This window comes from Zootermopsis nevadensis, unplaced genomic scaffold (assembly GCF_977971745.1).
Source record: "Zootermopsis nevadensis isolate Lab colony 2312 unplaced genomic scaffold, Znev_1.0 Znev_ptg000030l, whole genome shotgun sequence".
Classification (NCBI taxonomy): domain Eukaryota; kingdom Metazoa; phylum Arthropoda; class Insecta; order Blattodea; family Termopsidae; genus Zootermopsis; species Zootermopsis nevadensis.
Genome location: NW_028259162.1, coordinates 11660800 through 11680848, shown reverse-complemented (window position 1 = coordinate 11680848; position 20049 = coordinate 11660800). Strand labels below are relative to the sequence as shown.

The following is a 20049-nucleotide window of genomic DNA, read 5'->3' as shown; positions in this document are numbered from 1 at the left end:
GTGTTCGATATTGATGGAATTAAGTTTACACATGCCAATTTCAATGCCACATGATCAATACGAAATTTCACGACGATACCTAAAACGAAGAGACGGATATTGTATTTGAGAAATGTCGAAGGTTTTAAATATATTTAAAAAAACAAATAAAAATAAAAGTTTTTCACTGTTTCTCTCTTAAAATAGATTTGAAAAGAATTAGTCTACTGGTCTGATAGCAAAACTTGTCCTGCACAAACATTTCCAACAACCATTAGGCCAGTAAATCATTCTTCGAATTCCTCCACGTACTCTGATATGATAGAACTTCGCCGGATGCCTGAACATGTCAAGGAGAGACTTTATTTCTGTTTTAGAAGGGACTACAAATCCACAGGATGAAAAATGGTTGCTGCAGTAAATCAAGACTAGAGACCAACTGGTCCTGGCGTCTGTCTCTTCATGACTGGCACAATCTGGTCTGATTTCTTTGTTCGTGTCTGGAAATCAGTCAGACTTCTTGGCTCCATAAACTGAAGTGCTGAAATCTCAGCTGTGTGTCATTATTGTTGATCCCCATTGGTGCGAAAAAGAGAGTGACGGACAGACAGACATGGACGGGCCAATAAGGCGCTGTTCTTCGCTCACGCTAGAATACCCAGAAAGTGAATTGTCCATTTGCTTAGTCCTTACCATGAAGGCGTAAGATGCAGTGGATGTTCAGTTCCATAAATTCATAACTTCTGCAACGGATGGAAGTGAATCGTTGGTCAGTCTCCAGTCGCCTTTACTCCCAAGGAACGACAGGATAAGATGTCCTACATCCCTCTCGGCGGCTATGAAATAATCGTTCAAAAAGATCTCGAACGAATAATATGGCTGTATTCTGTTATTACACCGAGTAGTCTGGTAGACATTCATCAACGTTTCAATAGTCCTTGCTGCCTCCATATTTATTGTAATATAATTATTAAAAATAAAAATTCCAACAACGAAGATGGCTGTCTTCTAGATTGTCACCGCCCTGATGATGGATACAGCAAACACCTATGAAGCTTCTGCAAACTTCTACCAGACGTTTCGACACAACAACCCAGAAAATTATCATCTTCATACTCGACGCCGTGTGAACCTGAAATCTCACAAATCTAAAACTAATCTGATCACACATAACCCTATCATAGAACTAGGAGATCAAGGGGCTGGCGGCCGACCCTTCCCGGTATAGTAAAGCTGCTGGCTGTTCTACACCAGCAGGCCCTGAGCTCAAGATAATTATTGAGCGACGGAAAGAGACAGCGACAAACACCCGATGGTGCTGTCCGCCACGTGCGACCCTTCCCTGCACTTCTTGCAAGAATTTCCACTTCACTCCACTTCACATAGACAAATTCAGCTTCTAGGGTTCATTTTAACAGGCCCACCAAACATTCTCCAACTGTTTTTACATGAAACGGGGATGGTATCCAAATAGATGGCTGTTCAGGAATTAGATTTCCAGAGGTATATTCTAGTCCATTTTGATCTTAGTAGCTACGAAATTAGAAGGCTGATGATTTTAAAAACTTAATTTCACTTCAGTCAGAATTACATTGTGTACATAATGAAAGAACTAGCGCATTCGGTAACTATCAACTAAAGTATTTCCAATATAGAAGATTAAATTAATGTTAATAATATATAGAGTAGGCTAATATTATACGCGATCAAGCTTCTGAAAATATAACCCGATGGTAAAACTAACTAAAAAAAGTCACATACCACAACTATTAACATCTTATCAAATTATTTACCTATGACCCATTTTAATATTATCCGACAGAGGTTTCCCAATTCATCTCTCGGTGAGTGTCTATTTCTACATCTTGGATATATGTCGATGCCATCCACCGGAATATCCTTTATTTTAGGATCTTTCCACATAAGCACCGGGAACATTAAACAGTAATACGTGCTACAATGTGAAATTTCACCATTCGCAGTATAAATCAGTTCCCGGCTTAATTTAGCCCAAACTTGAAGCAGAAAGTTTCTTCAGAACTTTTAAGTGAATACTTATTAAACCTTGGCACTACATGAAGATGAATGGGAAGCTTCATGTTCTGATATATAGGATGCCGGGTAAGCCCCGGAGACGATTTGAAAGTCGTGGCAAAGACTAACTCTATTCCCTCCAGCAATCGAACCAAGCCCGAAACCAGTCTGACTTGACATGTTCCAATTCTTCCTTATTATAACCAACATCATCATCTACTTATTAGCGTTATTATCCCCTCCATAATTTAAAAAAAAATCTTTATCATTGCATATCATTCTTTCTGACAAATAAATCGTTAATCTCTGATGCATCTATTCTGAAACGTGTATCTTAATTACTTTCTACCCGAAAAGGCAAGCGAATCAGCGTTTCATACGCATTGATAGGAAGCTAAAATTATATAGCATGACAACACCATATTTTTCGTTTGTGACGTCAGTGTTACGAACTGAGGTTTCCCCAGCGACGTGGTTTACTCAATTTATTTATTATTATAAGCAACGACACTGCATCAGTTTCACAAATAACACCGCAAATATGAAATGACGGGATGGTTACAAATTGGAATGGATGCAGAAAGAAGTGTGTGTATCTTATATTAAAGCATGTAGTTATTCTCCTAGTGACTGAGAAAGACAATCAATCGGTCTTTGGCTGAAAATCAAACAGGCTATAATCGACACAGGAATGCTGCTCACTAAACATTTCTGTTTTAAAGTCCTTTGTGTTCAAATGTAATGCAGGACACACACATTTAATATGCATTAATTAAGACCGTAGGGCAAATACATTTCCCAACGAGTGTTCACCAATAGCCGATGGAGTAGTTTACATTCTTTGTAGCACAATACAATAAGAGTGAAGTGCTTTCGAATTCGACGTCTGTTTTCATTTGGTTTAACATTATTGTTAGTTTTATTATGGTACGTTATTTTCCAATTTACAAATTACGTTCCCAATGGCCTGGGTTCTTCCTGCGTCGTTCTTAACACAAAAAGTTAACCTACACAAACAGACCTCCCGTGTATCGCGAAGGCTGACTGACGACAAAATTGTAAATGTAAATGCGTACTACGCCTATAGCTTGCCTTTAATTAACCAATACATTTTGTTTTTATCAATGCGAAACACAAAAGAACCCACACAAAAATAACACAAAGAGGTTATGTTCGCTTTCAAGAGCTGGTTTAAAATGTTCAAAACAAAATACAGAAATACATTAAGTACATATTTAGATTGTATTATGCGACAAAGCTCAAAAATATCATACTTTCATAATACTTAGAGGCTTATAAAATTATTAGCTGGCATGCATTTGGGCATTAATGTATAATAACTCGTCACGTATAATCTCAGAGCTAAAACAAACTGAAACGAATTCACACATTAATTTCATTACGATGTATTTCAATATTAGGCTGTCCTCCCATAACAAACGGCACACTGAGAAAAAAAATGTAATACATCATAAAAAATGAAAAAAAATCTTTCATTCGAAACATTTTTCAACCTGGTGTATATTTAGCGAAATAAAAGGGACAACTAATTTACGTGTCTCCACCCATTTACCTTCATTAATATCATTCATATGTTGAATATGCTGATAACTTGTCAACGTAAGTTAATTATACATCCATTAAATAATTATATTTAAATTTACACAATAAAAATAAAAAATAATTAAAATAAAACAAAAAAATATTAAATTAACATGAGACTATACTGAATTCAATAGACATCATCCACAACAAAAGAAGATCATAGCCAAAGTTGAATCTGGGTCCAATCTCGGGTGACTTCAAGTGAGTACATGTTGACGAAATGGCACTGAAGAAGATATTTCTCCGAGTTACGTTCACCCTGTCAATCAACATCCAACCACGGCCCCATATTTACCTGTCACCACCCCATGAGATGTACAACAGCCCTGACCAAGCAGCACATTATCATACCCTCGGCCAATTTCTGATCTGGCACATGGCTGGTTTCGGAGTAAAAGTAGTTTAATTTCTTCATCAATAATAAACTTACTACACGTATGCATTAGAGCAAACCTAAGAAAACAGAATATGTCAGAACTGACAAACTTGAATTAGGTTTATTAACGTAAATAGTAAGTAGGCCTAGAGTGAGTACCAAATCATTCTGACCCTGGGAAGATGAACATTTTGACACCGGGGATACGGCATAACAAAACTGAATAGAACATTCAGTCACCAACTTAACAGCTGCAATGTCTCCAGTATGTTTTAACCACTGTGCTGATAGAAATATTTGTACGGAGTAAGATGAAGGAAAATGCCACCTTCTGGCAACAAAGAAATTTAACTTTAAATGGCGAAGTGTACAGACAAATTTAAAAAATTCTTCATGTTTCCAATGTTGTAACGATCCTTAAACTTCCTACATACTAACTTGCGCTAAATGTTAATAATTTAAAGACTATCCATATTTGGTTATCATAAAATTAAAGTATAATGCTCTTGCGAACAAAACTTAGACACGGTTTATTCACTAAATCGAGATAATTCTGGTAGGAATGACTTCACTACGTATTTATAGCGATATTTTATACTCTCACTTACCACTTTATAGCACAGATTTGCGTTCGGCTAGATACAGACAAGTGATGAGAATTTTAAAACCGTTTTATCATCTGCAGCAGTGCCGTTTACGAGTGTGTAGGATGATAGTAAAACAAACGAAGGTCTTACATGCGTGTATGAGGAAGTCATTCTCGAGCTTTGAATAAAGGCTGATAGGTTATACAAACACGTATTCACAAAGAGCTTAATGTTTTCTGCTCACCTTTTGCAGAGTCTTTTCATTGAACCTTTAAACCCCCCTTTGATTTTCGACAGGTCAACATCACAAAGTTGAAAAAGTATACCAACAGCTAGGAATTTATATGATGTGAAGCTTTCATGGCGGCTTTCATTAATAAAGTCTTCTCGGGCTATCAGCCGTGTTAGTTGGTGGTTAATCGCCGACGTTTCGAGGACTATCTCTGTCCTCATTTTCAAGGCTGTTGACTGTGTGGCTCGTAGCGATTTATCACCAACGGCTGATAGCCCGAGAAGACGTTATCAAAGCTGGGAATTTGTGTATTGAAGATCGACGTTCACTGAAAAAACCAAAAACATGTTATCGTTTTAAACCGACGGGCATAGAAGTTACAATTACTTCTCAAATCATCATTCATAATTATCTTGGGGATCTACGACCTATGAATTGGCAAAGCGATGTTAAAAGAACCAGATAACTCAATAAACAACATTATGTGAACATAATTACAACATTGTTTAAAATACACAGTTATGATCAAAAACGTTATATAGTTGCATTTATTAAAGTTTTCGAAAATAAGTAAAAATAATACGTGCAATTTACTATTACAGCGGGGTGTCAACGGCAGCGCGATCTAGGGCGGGGGTCTTGACAGTTTTGATACTGGAATCGTGGGTTCGAATATCGCTCAAAGCATAGATGTTTGTCCTTGTATTTCTGTGTAGTGCTGCCTACGAAGGAAGAGACCTCGAGCTGATCAAAAATCAAAGGAATCCTGCCAAATGTCTAAACCGATTTATAATTTCAGAAGTAATTCTCAACTGGAACACGGTACAAGGTCGAATTCATATGAGTTGATGATAATGATAATGACTGTTACATCGGGACGTTTGAAATGGTTTGCAATTTGAATGGTGACAAAACTGATGTTGACATTTGGAACTACGCAACATTTGCATCAAAAACTTTAAAGAACAGAAACCTAAGTCAGGATATCCGATCTCGGTCCGTCTTGTACCCGCAGCAATCCATTCGGAAGCGACGTTCAGAAATATTTAATGTAACTCAAGATATACCACATGCACTGAGTCAATCAATGGAACTTCTCACTTGAGTCTAAGGAGCTTTCTGATGACGTCAATTGATTCAGACTTCTCTCCTGCGGGATGGTGTAATGCAGACGGGATACAGTCTGAAGAATATTATTATTAAATTTCGTCGAAATGACACAGACAGTACTAAGTTCCCAAGAACTCACTTTAAGTCTATAAACAAGATTCTGAAACTCTATCTCTACCCAGGGCTTTTTCAGTACAATAACATAATTTACGACCATTTCCAAATGTTAGAAACTCCAAAACATACTGCGACACAAGTTTGTTCATTAACGTAAGATTGGTAACATATCTTAACGTACAGAAACCCCTAAAAAAATATTTACCAATTACGGATGCGTATTAAAAGTTTAGGAGCCAGAGATATTAAATATGCATTTATAATACCACTCAATCTTAACACGTCTGTCTGGTGTCGGTAAGGAACACGGTTATAATCTCGACCGGGATACGGACAAAGGCTGAATACTTCCGTGATTTACCTCAATCACTCTAGATTAATGCTGATATGTTATCTTACAGTAAGATCATAACTGCTGTCTCTGCTTCCACTTCGGTTATCAAACACCGTTCGCCACTGAACAGTAAAACATTTGAAAATAAAATCTTCACACCTAATTCAGTGGATTATATGTAGGATTTGAAATTCTCACAGCGGATAATTCTTTTTTCGGGCTTTTACCAACACTGTTTGGTAAAACCTAGGTGTGTCTGGTAAATCCTAGGTTTCACCAACATTGGACTTTTACGGTAACATATATATTACAAACTTTCCCTAGTGACAACTGAGATTTCTTCTGGTCTGCTCGGAGGACACTGCACTGCGAGACAACAGCTGCTACTTGCAGTTCACAAACCGCCTCCCTCTTCTCTTACCTGACACACAACGCGTTGTGTTGTCCGGTTCTAAGCTTTTCTATGGTACAGTTCCCACCATATTATTAGCAGCTACATAGGAGTCTGCGCTGGAGCGCAACAAGATACCGAGATTTCAATTTCTTTATCGGAAGTGAAAAATTCGCAGGGCATAAAACACTCTACTTCCTGCTGTGAAGACTTCTGTCGAATAAAAGTAACTGACACCTACATTCAATGCCTATTTCTGAACGTGGAATATTATGGATTTCATGCACAGGGACGAATGTAACTTCACTTAATTGGGCGCTTCCTAAGAACCTGTTAGAGAAATACAAGCCTTTTATAGACTCACAGCTTAATTACCGTTAAGATTGCTGAATTACAGAATGTTGCACCGTGTAATCTGGTACTGACCGACGTTTCAGAGAAGCCTACACTGCCTGTGTCATAAGAGTGATAATTAAAGTAAAGCAGCATGCCTATAGAAGTTTACTAGGCGAGACTTGAGTTAACCCTGATGATGAAGGCAGTTGGCTCCTCTAAAACGTTAGTCGGTACCTACCTGACTACAAGTGCAGCATCCCAGATGACAGCCATCTTCATACTCGTCGCCGTGAGAACGTAAAATCTCGCATTCATTACCATGATCACAAAAGCTCACAACTGAACTGTAGAGGATACGGTATTCTGTTGGACAGTGAAAGCCTTCCTAGGCCTACGAGTCATACATAAATCATAGCGTATGAATTCGGCGACTTATGAATTACTGATGGAGAATATCGAAGCCACATCAATCAAACACGCTCTGAAAAGCGGGCCAAATGGATAAATAATACAAAACAGGTGCACATAACCATCGATGTCGTATTCGTCACAGACTGGGGCCTGCAGAATAAACTGTTATTTTTTAAAGTCAATATTTAGTAACAAACAGCCTAATTTCAGAACCTATCTCCAGAACCTCGATGCGGATAGGGAAATTGTTCATAAAAAAGCAACGTAGAAGGAAAATCTCGTTTATAATACAAGGACATCAATAAACAAGAAGTTATTTAAAAAAAACATTGCAGCAGAGAATGCGTACTGGTAATTTATTACCACACAAACATATTTTGCACCACTAAATAGAAAACGTTAAACCGAAATCTTTCGATACAACGAGGAAGATTCTTGAAGAACACATCTGAAATAGCTTCTTTATATATAAATGTTTATACAGTCCTGTCTGTTAGTGAAATACTCCCAGCTACTAATCTCCCATTCTCAAACACTGTAATTAATATAAGTGACGAAATACATGCTATAAGAAACCCACGCACGCTAATCTGTAAGCTGAACACAGTACCGTATCACGAAAACAATCTGTGTAAGCCCGAGGCCCTGCGCAACATTTCATAACACGCAGCTTTTAAAAGGTGTGTAGCTGTAAGCTCCCGCCCAGACCCCAATCTGGAGGACCACTCCTCATCGGCTGTCCGCGACTACATGGTCAATATATTCATAGCTACCTTCCATATCTGGAGGTTTAGTCCTTCACTCGCAACCCTGAGGACAAGAAATGTCACGGCGATAAGGGGGGGGGGGGGGGGGGGGGCACTTAACGTGGTGTATCACTTCGCATATCGACAAGCAACAATATCGCCCACAGGCGTGAGTGGTAGCAGAACATAATATCAACAATATACTTATGAAAGATACAAGACAATCGAGACAAGGAAGCAACATAGTATCAAAACGTTTATCGATATCGACCTAACGAAAAGGGACGCAGCTTTTTACCTCAGTGAGTCGCTCAAATCTTCATTAACAGTACAAAAGTTGCAGAGCAAATTTCTCAAAGAAAAACATCGCACAGAAGTAAATAAAAGCTTGCCAGGAAAAGAACTTGGAAAGGCGACCATTTAAAGCATTAAAATACCACACACGCCCAAGGACTAGCCTTGAACTGGACAGATAAACTACTTGTGCGTCACTCCGAGCTAACCTTCCAACCGACGGTGAGTCAGCCAGTCCGTCCTGGTGTCCAGCCCCTGTTGGGGCTCGCGACCAGATTTTAATTGTCACTACAGTCAAGTGTACAAAGTACTGACAATCACATAGCGTGTCCGCTCTCCGGACCAATCACGTTGATTGCATCTGTTCCAATATAAACACGACAGCGTTAAATTTCAATGTTTAAATCCTCAAAAATAAGGCATTACGTCATCCGAAATGTCGGAATTTTTTTATTTTCAACACGGTGCTACACACAAAAGACGATGCAAGGAACAACAACCATCCATACACAATGCATCAAGTATTTTCCCCATTAAATTTCGATTTAATCAGATCATTACTGAATTTAATATAATTTCCGTTAGTCATTGGCACAGACATGTGACGAAATTACCACACTGATAACTATCTCGTATTTCATGAGGTCAATTATATGACATCGATCCAGTAACATGGTACGAAATGTGACCGGTCATTACAACCAGCGCCAAGCAATTATATATATATTGCTTATGCAAACAGAACGTGTTTCATCCGAAATTATATTCATAAATTCAAATCATAATCAGAGCTCTTCAAATGAGATTTATTACTGCTGCTCATAAATAAAGTATGACCTTAAACAACTTGAAATTATGAACAGCGATTACAGTTTTTACTTTTCTGCTGTAACATTTGGCTTAAGTATCCCCAAGCAAATAATCAGGTACGCTGAGACATTATAACCGATATTAAATCAATTTCTTTCGCCAGCATTACACAGTATACAGTGTTCATAAAGCAGGCAGACTTCAAATTACAGAGAAAACTCAACTGGCCTATTTCATTTTAAATTGCTAATAAGATTAAAGATAAAATAATATGTATTTTTAAGAACTTATATGCTTGCTTGATCGCAATTTCGTTATTTAACCTCAACTGGTGACAAACTTGATTTCATTCTGTTAGTTTCCTAGCTAACAAGTCGCGGTTTAAATATGACCACTTGAAATGCCTGCAGAATTTTTGAAAACATTCACAATGATTTCACCACAATTTAGACACAGCCAGCATTACGCGAGACGAAGAAATTAATCATTTTCACTGGGTGATTCCTGCTCTTATCAACACACTAATAATTATGTCGACATTTGCTGGATAATTCTACTATTCGTACCTACAGACGTATGGATTTAGTTATTCCACTTTGAGCCAACGTCTCCAATTTAATTTATTACTGGCTAAGAATCAACTGACCAGCAATTTTCCCTATGGTGTGTTAACATACAAGCTTACAATATGGCCAGATTATGAACCAATTCATTTCAAACCCTGAAAACCAATTTATCTAAAACCCTGTTTAATACTATCCTTCCAAATCCTTCCTGACTTCGAAGCACTATTCAAATTTCATAATATTCTACATATACTTTTTACGACTCGAACTACAAGCTCAATCCTTCGAAACTTCCTTCGGGAACTATTCGAAAAATACTTTTTGTGAAGATCATTTTATGTCTCAAAACTTTACATTTCTTATACTGCAGAGTAGCTTCAAGTTTCTAAAGATCGTCTCAAGAATGATCTGTACATAGCATTTAATACAGAAATGTACACCCCTGGATGATTTGAAGCTAACACACGACTTTATACAGACCACCATAATAACTTACACAAACTATTTGTCGGTATGCGTAACTCAACCATAATAAATCTCAAAATATTACAACATCATGTTGTTTGTTCCCTTGCGACAACTTTAGTGAACGCTGTCGGAAGGACAGTTGTATTCTTATACTCTGCGACGACAGCCTTGCAGTAACAGTGACTTGCAGAGATCGGTGTCAGGAAGCAATCGAATCTGAACTAAAGACATTTCATTACTGACCTAGTTCCGAATTTCTCATGTTAACCTCTAGGCGTGCTTAAAATCCAAAGATCACTTCGAAACTACTGCGACTATTCAGAAACATCAACATCGACCTTAATCCTGAGTCAAACGAGTAGAAATGACGACTCATGACAATTTCTTCTTGAGAAAAACAGTATTTGTAAGACATGTTTCCAGTGGCCGATATCTTTGCCTTCAGTCTGACCCTGTAAAACACCATTATCACTGCTCATGAAGAATAAGTAGGCCAACTAACTAAATGGAGCAAAGTCCTTCTTCAGAATTAAATAGAAAAGAAATACCCTCCCTTTTATGGAAGCCGAAGGTCCATCACCATGTTCACAAGATCCATCCACCAGTCCCTTATGCTGAGCTAAAAGAATCTCCACATCGAAGCTTAATTTCCCTATCCAGTTTAATAATATTATCCTCTCCTCTGTGCCTAGATCTTCCAAGTTGCCTCTTGACTTCATTTTTCCAATCAAAATGTACTCATTTCTCATATGTCCCACGCGCGCTACATTCCCCGCCCATCTAATCCTTGATTTGATCATCCTAATAATATTTGGTGAAGAACACAACTGTGGATATTTTCATTTGTCAAGTTTATGTAACAAACTGAAACAGCGATGAATGTTATGTGGTAAAGATAGCCGGTTTGTAGATTTTAACTACTCATACATAAGGGAATTTGCTGAGGCATTTTTGTCTACTGCTGTACCACATCATCTTGACCTCCTGTGTTTCCCATAGCAGATTGTAAGAAAGACCAGCTGTTGCACTGCCCTAGTCTCTGGGGAGGTTTCGTGAACCTCAGCAGATGGGCAAGAAACCTTTGTCTCTCAGTGGGGTGGGTTTTCTTAACCTCGACCATAACGGAGGAAGAACCTGGCGTATCCCTTGTAATAAAGCAACTGAAAACCTGGATTATATAGAACTGCACCAGACAGACAGACATCCAGCAAACTAATGCGATAACCTTGGTGATCTAGAGATAATACAATGACGATGAACACAGGGGATCGAGTAGGAGGAGAGACACAGCTCTTGTATGCGATGAAGTACCAGCCTAACTCCACAGTCCTTCAAAAACTGACACAGTCTCTCAGATAGCAAATAAATAATTCGCATTTTTAAAACCTGAATTTCATCAGTGTTCAGAACAGCCTACCACCAGTTAACCGGTTTTCATGAAACTTCGTACATATGTTATGCCACTGTGGGCCGCCCCAACCTCGTACTTTTCTTAATAGCAATATGGCGGACGCGCGAAATTTGAGATGGTCGCGACACTAGCACTGATTAATATTGGGTCCCAAAAAGAATATACAACTTTTGTTCAAAAAATGTAACACAGCGGCTGTGTAAAAAGTGTTTAGCTGGAACTCACTGCAATAACTAATCAAGAATTGGAGGGAAACAAGAGAAATCTGGTAAATATGTGGGTCATAAAGTGTCCTAAAATTACGTACCAATATGGCCTACGTTTTGTTAAGTCAACCACTACAAACATGGCAAAAGTGCAAATATTTGAGTTTATATTCGACTAAACATAGAATTTCTACTGAAATTATAATTATTTCTGTAACATATCTGCAATTTAAAACAGCAATAAAAGGGTAATCGAAGTCAGACAAAATCATAAGACCATCTGCACATTTGTCCAGAACGCTAATCTACGATTTTTTAATGTACTGTGCTATTGGGTTATAAACTTAAAACGCCTGAATGTAACACTATCAACACAAGATTCATAGGACTATAGGATAGCAGACTTGCGAGTTTCATCTGGGCAATAATTATCTTCCCAATTATACAGAGATCTCCTGCGTTGTCTCCTCTCTTCAAGTTTTCCGATTAAAATTTTGTGTTCGCTCCCAGGGCAGTTCACATGAAGGACAAAATGGCAAAGGGATAGGTCTCTACGAGTGCTTCGGTTAACGCTGTCAACATCACCCCATCGCTGCTCCATATTCACTCACATGTCAACTGGGGAATGCGCAAAGGGACCGTAAGAGGTCCAGTTCCACGCACAGTCCCACCGCATCACAACCAAAACAATAATGTCCAGTAAAACTTTTCGTTTCGAAATAAATTTATTACAGAAATAGCGTCTTATAAAGACGACGAAGACGCCATAAACTGTGCAACAATTCAAATCTTCAAACAACATGGCAGATCATAAAACTTCTAGCTCCGGAAATTCTAAACTATATTACTTGGAAATGACAACGTACCTACACTTACAGAACATAAAATCTATGCTACAAACCCATAAGAGAGCCATCTTCAACCAATTAACTTAACTGACTCTTTAGTAATATCATTCACATGTTTAATACGGCTTCCAAAATTCTCCCCTGGACAGAATTCACAGCTAGTTCACATCGCCACAACCTAGTTCATGATCTATTTCAATAAATCCTTTCATCTAATTCTCGATTTCCCACGTGGTGCTTTCAAAGTTGTAAAAACAATGTAACAGACTGGGGCCAACAAATGTATCAATTCAGTGGGACTGTAATTCTGCTCATCAGACATTTCCTCCACAAAGGGATGGAATTGCTCAGTACCGTACTTAACCAATACACCCATCCCTTATATGTCGGTTAACAACCTGTGGCAACTAACGACGCCAATAGCAGACGAGTGACAAAAGTAGCGGTCTCCAAATTGCACGCTTCAAGGCCGCGGGAGAACATCGCCTTCCATACCTCGCGATTCCAAAGTCGGTACGCTGAGCTCCGTTGTTCTTGTCCAAACACTCGAAACAAAGCGATGTATCATTTACACGATGATGAATAAAAACAGATTAATTCATTTCCCTCTAATCTTCTTCATACATGCCGACTTTCAAGCAAATCAATGCTGAGACAACAAGGGCCTTCATACCTCAACATTTACAAATTTACTGTTCGACGCCTGTGGAAAAAGACAAAAGAGAGCGGTAGTAAATACTGACAAATGAAATCATCGGCTTTGATTTTTAACTCGTCACGGACGAGCAAACGACAAGGTTTGTTGACCGATTCATTATTTTGCGATTCTGAACTGAACAAATTACTGCGTGATAGATATCTCCATTTCTTAGGCCGACGTAACGCGTTTACATGCAACTCAGATTCCACCGGACATTATACGACTTATTTTCAAGCACGTGTTACAACAGGCCGTGTAAACAGTGACTTGTTTCACAGTTTTACTGCTTCACGTGGTTCTGCGCAATAAACAGGGTTTATAGGATGTGGAATGTCAATATCAACACATATACTGCCGATTGACAGTTTAGAACTGGCACTTCTTGGTCTCAGGTTTGCATAAATGGGCCTAGACGTCAGAAATCAATTGGCTCATGACTGCCAGCCCAACCGCAGAGTTGCAAGGTTTTGCCAGAGTCAAATCTTGGAGTTCTCCGGTAGTAAAAAGTGAACCGATTTGGATTTTTCGTATGAACCTGAATATAAGCCTATAACAGGCCAGTTGCTGAAATAATAACCATCGCTGGCACAGATGTATGTACGCATGTATTTTTTTATTTATTTGTGGTTCATTTAACGGCGCTTTCAGCAGCTCAGACCACACAGCGTATAATTATATGACGACTAAAGAATAAAAGTTGGAAAATAATATGTAAGTTACGAAACCATTGTATAATTGAAATTACTATCGTGGTATTTGCCTGTAGGGACAAGTAAAAAATAAACACGTGTACATACATGCCTTTTCAAGTGACGTCTGTGTATGGACGCAAACCTACGTAGGTTCCTAGAAACAAATTTTTACCACTGATACAAGAATACGTGGACCAGTCCGGAAATGCATATAATGTGACGGGCGGGGTACACACATGCCACTGCTGCGAGAATGAATTTAATTCAAGTCCTGTTAGAACGTGCAAATATTCTCCGCACTGCCTCAGTCTCCCTAGCTCGCCAAATGCGTAGGAAGTTCCTATATTCTTGTTCAGAGAACTGAATCTAATAACACGACACGCATGGCCAACACTTCACACGACTGCAGCAGGAAAACCGTGTACCAATCGAACAGCAAACACCGAAATTGTTTTAAAATTTAAATCGAGATTTAACCGACGTCCAGTTACCATGGCCAACTGTCGTGAACAAGGCAATGAAACTTCATGTTCCATAAAAAGACGGGGAAATTCTTAACATAGACTCTAATAGGCGAAAACCTCAAATGAATATATGTAGTAAGAACACAAGAGGAGATGCATATGCCAGTTTGTTAGATAGGAAAGCGAAAGTAGTTTCTGATTTATTTCAATCGTCAAAATTGAGTAGGAGAAAGTGCAGAACAGAACACAACTAAACACATGCATACCTACACATATCTAGCCATCACTTCGCGAGGGCTCACAGGTTCGAATGTCAGGGTAATGAGGACAGATGTGTTGCCGGCTGAACGTCGCTAGATCGACTTTCGTAGATGCCCGGCTGTCCTAACGTACTATATAAGACTAGGCTTACCTCCAATAAAACCAGGAGACCACGCAAGAGATAATGGGGCATCCACATCCCAACTACACAGACCGTGTTCGCCACACGGGGGGTGGGGGGTGGACCAGAACATTCTGGAAATGCATCAATCCACAGCCGTCGTCACCACTCAACATCCCCTAAAATCAAGAGGTCCTCTTGTTAGCTGGGAACTCTCGCAATTATCAACCCAGCAACGACAATTATCCTGAAACCACACGACAAGGCGCCCAACGACAACACCCAGAACTTCAACCCGCGACATCGCTCCAAAGGAATCAACTGCTGGAGCTGGGACTGTACGTAAGTAGCTCAGAGGCCCGTTGTCACACACACATGGACATCCAATCTCACACGGGAAACATCGCCTCTGGATCACGCAGAGCCCACACAACAAAAGAATTCCCAATGGACTCTGAATGTATTAAATTGTAAATTCTGCTAACTTGTGTGAAGGAGGGTGGAAAAAATTGCGTAATGAGGTTAATGTTGTGCAATCTTAATCTAGGAGAATGTTTTGGGCGGGATGTAGCCCTCATGGGGTATATAAAAAGTGCGTATAAAAATTTTGCTGCAAAGCCAGAGGTGAAGAGATCACTGAGAAGACCAAATCGTAGGCGGGAGGATAATTTACAATAGCTCTTAGGGGGAAAAAAGTTGGAGGGTATGAATTGGATTCAAATGGATCAAAATAGGGGTCATTGGTGGGCTCTTATGAACACGGCAATGAAGATTCTAGTTCGTAAAAGGTAAATAATTTGACAAGCAGAGCGAACTATTAACTCCTGGAAGAAGGATTCTGGTCCATGGAGCTGGTTATAGCCTATATTCCGCTCTTTGTGTTTTATACCACTGTTTCAGGTCCTACTGTTGTGTATTCTCAGCAGAAATCGTATTTCAAACTTCGCGTTGTAACCTCCACGTGGAAATACCATACGATTCAACAGAAGATACACCAGGTGTCTATACATTTAAACGCCACTTAAAAGGACAAGAAGATATAGCCTTGTACACACGTTCGCCACATGAATTGCGGATTTATTTAGGAAGAGCTCTTCAAAGTGTCCCACCGACACAGCAGTGTGTAATCGATTATGCCAGCGCTCAACTTCGAACAATGGTAAATGTGCCCAGAGTTTTCCCTGAACGAACCCACGCATGCAAACGCACATGCTGTGTATCGATTACTCTCGGTAGGTCGCTTTGTGCGTGCCAGCAGTGAAGTGTTTCTCCTGGGGGCTTCCGTCTGTAGCAGAGCGAGCTCAGCTTTAACGCAGATTGCATGTGCATCGCCACAGATTCAAAGCCCGAACGAGTTTCATTTATCGTACTCCAGTCACAATGATTTCGGTCATATTTTTAAAGCGTTGTATTAATTTTACGGGCTCTGAGCTATGGCGAAATTTTATCAACCTCCTAGAATGAATCCCCCCTCCCGGTTCAAACTCTCCTATAGTTTTTACAGAAGCTACCATACATCAGTCTCTGACAGGCATGTGTAGCTGCCTGCTTTACTACACATATCACGTTTACATCATTTAATGAATTTGGAAAGCAAAGCCTCAAAGAAAATATTTCAAAGGCACACACAGTTTTAATTTATGCATTAGAATATAAGAAAGAACATAAGGACTGGACAAATACCAAAAACAGGTAGATCCTGCCTTCAGGCTGAAACGTGGCCCACATATTGGTTAACAATAACAAAGTTACGTATACAAATATACCATTACTCTTGAAAAAAGATGCATATATTGAGCGCTTAACAGGAAAATCGTATGTCTGTCCAAAGACGTACGAATACAATATTGATCCAGATCTGTCTTTTCACAAGGAGCAACAATTATTTGGAAGAGTTTGTAATATGTCTAATATTTAGCAAAATATATAAATAATGTCTTAATCGTATACAATGTACATTCAGTCTGATTAGTTTTGCAAAATATTTGTATCTGCACTAAATAAATATGATAACAATGAGGCATAGAAAGAACACTCCTGCAAATGGGTTATGTGTTCTTCCAGCTGAAGTCTTAACTGCACACTTCTAATCGTTATTGTATGACATCTCAAAATTGTATAAACATTCTGTCAGGGGGCATCAGTAGCGAATTATGTCGCATGTCACGTGATTTGCTGATATACCTACTGATACGGGTCTCAGAGGACAATGGTTTTCTCGAATCGATTATTCTACGTCTTCAGTGATAAGTAATCAAACCAAGATGGCTGTGGTCTAGGTTGTTGCGCCATGTAATCTGGCAGAAGTTTACCGATGTTTCAGAGGTCCTTGCTGCCTCCATAATCGGATGACGACCGTTATCATTACACCAACAGCTCGGTCGACGAGATGGAAACCTCTGTATCGCCAACAAAGTCACAAATAATATACGACAACGTTGCCCCCTCGAAAATTTAACTTCTACGTAACAATAAAGTCAGCAAATAGTTTCTGAGTATTTGCCACAGACACGTGCAGCAGTAGACGCTCACGTGAGCTTCAAACAGTTGGGGTGACGTAAACCACCTCTACTGGGTCGAAGTGTATAGATCGATTTGGTTACAGGGTTACTTGTGACTTGTATTACAGCTCCTAGTTTCAAGAATTCTCCGAATTCATACAGAAGCCAATTCCTGTTGATAATATAACTTAATGCTTAGGTTTACCATACTGAACACAAGCGATTAACTTCTATTTTAGACTTGCACTCCTATGAAAGAAATTAACTGTTCTTCGCTTAGGTAGTTAAAAATATAACAGCTGATGTTGACTGAATAACAGTAAAAACTATTAAACCTCAGGCTGTTGGCATAATGTATTTTAAGGTTCAGAAGTTTTAAACCTACAAGGTTGTAATTCATTCACCCTAAAATTTGCCTAGTGCATGTCTTCATAACGTCACAAGGCAACATTCGCGTGTCTAATTACAAAATTCATTTGCAATAACAAATATTTATTTCTCGTAATCGTCTAATGATTATTTTCCACGTTCCTACAAAATTTCCATGAGTCCATGTTTTTCAGAAACTTTATCATGATACAAATTCTAAAGATCTTACATTCAACTCCACAAATGTTGATCTTACTTCACAAGTTCGCACTTTCGCCTCGTCGAAGAATCAAAATAGTACGACGCTCAGTTATATAACTGGGGCGTCTGTATTTATTTATAAGTTTTACATTTCACGACCAGGAATCAGTGAGATGAAAATGAATACAATCTCACAATCCTGAATGGACCAGTCTCACATTAGTTCAGTTCAAACTTCGATTCCGACCGGCATGAAACCTTCTCCATGAATGGATTGGACTGTACAACAGCTTTTGATATCTTTTGTTATTATAATTTCTTTTGATGCAGAGGGAAAGGACAAGCCTATCTAAAGCGACGGTAACATTCCTGCTTTTGTAAGTGTCCTGCATTCCTTTGTGTATCATCAGAATAATAACGAACCCGAGATTTAGAAATGAAGTTAACACAATTTTGTACTGCGATCTTCACCTTCCGTCCCCGTACCTTGTTTAAGAATTACTAATTCAGTAAGATTAAGATGGAAAGTCAGTCATAATTACAACGCACTCTCAATACTTGTTCTACAATTAAAATTCTGTCAATCACAAAGTTGTAGACATGTTCATACAAGAAGTTCACAGCTCTTAAAATTTTGAGGAACAGATTACTACTACATTACGAATTTTATGTAAAAAAGATAGAATTTCCGTTAATCATTCATAATTCCGTGCAAGAAGTTCTGTCTTCCGATCATTAAGTCCGGACAGGACTTCCGCGTGTGATTGATTACTGCAAGAAATAAGCCGTCCAACATCGTCGGTCATCAAAAGTCGATATCAGACTTGCCTGCTTTGTCGGCACTTGATGTACAATTTTCGTAACCCTGTCTGAAGGAGGTGGCAACGCGAAACGTCCGTTTCTTCTTCGTTCGTGGTTCGAACTCATTAATTACAAAAACATGGCACATACCATGCAAATTCGCAATTTACTGTGGTGAAATATTAAAAAATTAGTAAAACTGACAGTAATAAGTATACTAAAAAGCATCATTATAAATAGACGATAGTTTCACTTACGACCTTAAATTATAAGTCACGAAAGTAAGTGTTTAGTCAAGCCCTGGCAGACATTTTCTGCATTACATTCCGCTTAGTTTTGTAAGTCTTAATCTCATCCGTTCCCAAGTCTGAGAAACGAAATCCTATTATTATATCCAAATATCTGTCACGGTAGGTACATATCAAAAGTTTTATCAGTCCAAAATATGTATATTCCTACGTAAAGAGCTAACATCTACTTTTTTAAATGAATTTTGTCTCTGATACTACACATCTTCTGGAGCTTAAGGACATTGATCGCTGCAGCTATCTGTTGCAAAAAAGAAGATCATTTGTTACAAATAAAATATGTTTCAGTAATCACAGATGGTACACGACGTATTTCCGCGATTTAACGGTACATTACCCCCTTTCAATAGCTTTGTTATGAGTATCTTAATTCTATGTCGTTCTTCTGGAGTTCTTGGCGGTGTTTGGGAGCTATACACTGTGTACATGACGACAAAAGGCTTAACATGAACCAAATAAAACACCACAACTGACATAAGTTGGGTTTCCAAGCAATCATATTGCAATCAATACAGTAACAGCACGAAATGTGACGCATGGACAGCTGTTGGAAAGATAACAGGAGTGGCCAGGCATGAGAATTAGACACATGTAGGCGAATACGAGATGATAAAACATCTTTCACATTGCTTTCCTAATCACTAATCATTCTGAAGGGAGTCATCTTACTCAGAAGGAAAAATTATTCACTTTTATGCATTCTTTACACTCAGTGTCAATGCGTAAACCGAACGACAAGAGGAGGTCTTGTTTCCTCTGTCCGGATATTT

The 20049-nt window shown here is 38.8% G+C and overlaps 1 protein-coding gene across 3 annotated transcripts in view; it reads right to left on the bottom strand.

The window, feature by feature from the left end:
* The window catches only part of RhoGEF3 (Rho guanine nucleotide exchange factor 3), a 417890-nt gene that overhangs the window by 116566 nt on the left and 281275 nt on the right, over positions 1 to 20049 (bottom strand). The window lies entirely within an intron of this gene.